The following is a 3756-nucleotide window of genomic DNA, read 5'->3' as shown; positions in this document are numbered from 1 at the left end:
GTTCGGGCGCCCGCCACGACGCTCCCCCGGCACCGGCCCCGCGGCTCCTTTGCCGTCGGAAATTAATTTCCTATCTGTTTGGACCGCGGTGGATTTTAACCTATAATAACAACAAACTTCTGCCAACCCCGGGCAGYTTAATAGCAAAAATCTTTGATTAAAAATTTTAATAGCCCCAGAATGATGGAGCAGCTTCTGCCTACAATATATTAAGCTTCTGCCATTCAAATTTATACCCGGCGTAAACTCCTTTATAGGAAAACATTCGTTTCCCTTCCTGCTTGCAAACGGCGCCGTCGGGAGCAGGCTCCTTCCGTGCCGTGGGTCCGGACCACGGTTGAACCGCACGTTCCGGGGAGCTGCGGCGCCGGGGAAGGCCGGTCCTGCCGCACGGCAAAGTGCCGCCGCTCCGCGGATGGGGCGAAGCTTCGTGCCGGTGCCACCACCGCGGAGGGACCGGGATGCATCCCGGGGCGGAGGCGAAGCCCCGGCAGCGAGGAGGTCACGGCGACGCCGGAGCCGGCTGCCTTCCTCCCGGCATGGAGCATGCGAAACATGGCCCAAAATGACGGGCGGCTCCGTTTGCGCAGTAACTCGCAGCCTGGGGGCATAAATTCCCGCTTTGCTAGAAAAGGGGGAAAAGCAGGAGCTCCGGGGTGATTTCCGGCCCTGGCGCTGCTCTCGGCAGGCGGCGCGCTGCCGCTGCCGGGGGTTCGGGTCCAGCGMCCCGGAGCCCCCCGGCCGGCCGCCGCCACTCCTCTCCGCTTCCCAAAGCCCTCCGAAGCCGGGAAAGCCCCCTTCCGCCGGCTGGAGGCACCAACCGCCTCCCAGCGCCGGGGCCACGTTCAGACCTGCATTGGTACTCTGGCCGATTGCGGAGCGCCGAGGGAACAGGGAAGCGTGCATGCAAACGCCGTTCCCAGCRCGATAAACCGGCGTTTCGCATCCGTATCCTACTGCGAGGACTCGCGCTGCATTTATGGCTGGAATTTGTCACCGTGCGCATGACTTAAGCATTAGTCAGTCAGCTACAGAAAACTCATTTGTTCCTACTACGACGGCTTCGCTGCGTGCTGAGGATCGGCCGCGGACCTGGAATTCGGGACTGGCAAAGCCCGTTGCGCTTTGGTCGCTTCCCGCGATAAATAAGCGTTTCCTACAGGGACTGCGGAGGGCGCGGGGGAAGAACAGCTATCGTCGTCTGGATGCTGCACGCGCACCGAGATACCAGGAGATGGTTAAAGCTAGTAACAAGAAAACCCGTAGCCTCTCTCCCGGCTGGCGCAGCCGCCGCTTCCCGGGCTCCCGCGGCYGCGCAGCCGGCGAGTGGGGTCCCACGGCGCTCGGTCGAGGCCGACGGAGGCCCACGGCGCGGCCCTCTGCTCTCGGCAGCGAGTTAGCGTCCCCGCAGCGGCATGCTCCAAGTTCGGAGCAAGCACGCCGAGGAATTCCGTGGGAAATCTGCCCGCTTAGGAGCCGGTAAAATAGCGGAATGTTTAAAGCTGCCTTAACGGTTTCTTGATCCCGGCAGCAACGCTCTTCCTCTCGGTATTGCTAGGCAGCTCGTTAAGCTGCTGTTTCAAAGCACGTTTCCGTACGGAGTCGCGGGGGACGCACGGCGGGGACGGTGACATTGGGCCCCGGAGCGGCCCCATCGCCTGCGGGCAGCGGTTAGGGCGGCTGGGTGCCGCGGGCTCGGGAACCCCTCCGGGGTGCCGGGCGGCTCGGGAACCCCTCCAGGAGCACCAGGCAGCTCAGGAATCCCTCCGGGAGTGCTGGATGGCTCGGGAACCCATCTGGGGTGCTGGGCGACTCGGGAACCCCTCCGTAGTGCCGGGGGGCTCGGGAGCCCCTCCGGGAGCAGCAGGCGGCTTGGGAACCCCTCTGGGAGCAGCGGGCAGCTCGGGAACCCCTCTGGAAGCAGCAGGCGGCTCGGGAACCCCTCCGGAGCACCAGGCAGACTCACAGCCCTGCTCCTTGCACCCGGGTCACCTACTGCCCCGCAGGAGCCTGCGATTTTGCTCCCAGGCCCCCGCAGAGCCGGCGTTTTTTATAAAAATGGAAATTCTAATCAAGAGTGGCGCACGGGAGGGATCAGAGCCCAGAGGTGGCGGCGGTCTTGACGGCTTTATTAAAGTTTTAATATTCTCTTCMCCTCTAGCTAATCTCGCTGTCACTATGATGGGGCAGCTGAGGCTGCCGCGCTCGGCAGCAGCGTCTCCGGAGGGAAGAGCTCGCCGCGCTCATCCCCGGCCCTGTTCCCGGCCCGGAGCCGTCGCCCGCCGGCGAAACCGGGCGCGTGGCCGCGAGCCCGGGGCCCCGGCGAGACAGGAGCGACACCAAACCGCGCTCGTGCCCGCCGTGCTGCACCGCAGCCCCGAGCCGCCGTGCGGCGCCTGGGATGACGCCGCGGTCGCGAACRCTAACGATGCCGTTAAAAAAGGCTTCGACCGGGATATATCGATTTTGCTGGGAACGTCTGTATCTGCAGCGGCTCCGGCCAGGGCAGGTTTTAAGGYGGAAACGAGACTCTGAGCGAGACCCAGTTCCTTAAAGCGCCCGCAGAGGCGGCGGGGCTTTGTGCCGGCAGAGCAAGGAGACGCGCGGACGACCCAGGGTTTGACTAGCGAGCGCGAGCTTCCCGTGGCGTTCCTCAGGCAGAATTACGGAGGGAATAGCGGAGGAGAGCGCCCTGCTCGTGCCGCAAGGCCAGCCGGCGCGCTCGGCGCCCGCGTCACCGCCCCGAAAGCCAGCGCTCCGCCCGGTGTCAGCAGCGAGCGCTTCGGCACYGCTGCCTCCTGCGGCGTTTCCGACRGCGGCCCGACAAACACGGAAATCCGCAYGCATCCGTCAGCGAGCGGGCGGCGATGCAGCCGGAGGCTCCGTCCGCGGGGGGAGCCGGCGCCGCGGGGGCCGTGCCTTCACCTCCGGCATCGCCCGGCCCGGCAGCGGGTCACGCAGCTGCAACCTCCTGCAATTGCTTTCTCACGGCCGCGGCTCGAGACAGCGAGAGGCCGCCAATAAAAACAATTTGCCGGCAGGATGCTGATAAAGCCCTGCTTATTGCCGGCCGTAAATCCGGCGCGGACGCTCGCGCCTCTATTTGCCACCCGGGGAACAACGTCCCCTGGCACCAGGCTCGCGGCCGGGGGACGACGCGCCGCAAGCGCTGCGCGCCACCAGCCTGCCCGAGCAGCTCGTGGAAATTAAGGGACGCTTTCCATTCGGGCGGACGAGGGCCCTAGGGATGCCGGAAAGGAGGCGCAGCATCGCCGCAGCCCCGAGGGGACGATCGCAGCAGAGCGAGGTCCCTTCTGCCGCCTCTAGTTGACCAAACTCTCGCAAAACGCGAGAAAGCAGCAGCGGCAGCGATTGCAGCCGCCCGGAAGCCTCCGGCTCGCGCTCGGCCGTGGGGGGCAGCGGCGGCGACGGGGGGCAACGCGCCCACCCGCCGGCAGGGCTGCGCCTCGCCGGGGGCCACCAGCACGATCCCGGCCCCCGCTGCCACGGAAAGCCGCCCGTCGGGGCTCCTCGCTCCTCGCGTTTGTCCTTCCTGCGGCGCTCGCGCCGTTTCAGCAGCCTCCTCCCACGTTACYGCGCGTTTCGAGCGCTCGGTGCAAGAGGATAATTCATTTTATTAGGTCATTTATTTTCCCGGTACATTTTTAAAGGTCAATTAATCAATCTAAACGGAGGGGGAAGCGTGGAGACCGCGGAGCGGCCACCTCGGCTTCTGCGGGAAAGGCCGCGATATCG

This window comes from Apteryx rowi, unplaced genomic scaffold (assembly GCF_003343035.1).
Source record: "Apteryx rowi isolate R43461 unplaced genomic scaffold, aptRow1 scaffold_67, whole genome shotgun sequence".
NCBI lineage: Eukaryota > Metazoa > Chordata > Aves > Apterygiformes > Apterygidae > Apteryx > Apteryx rowi.
Note: the sequence above shows the minus strand (reverse complement) of the source record.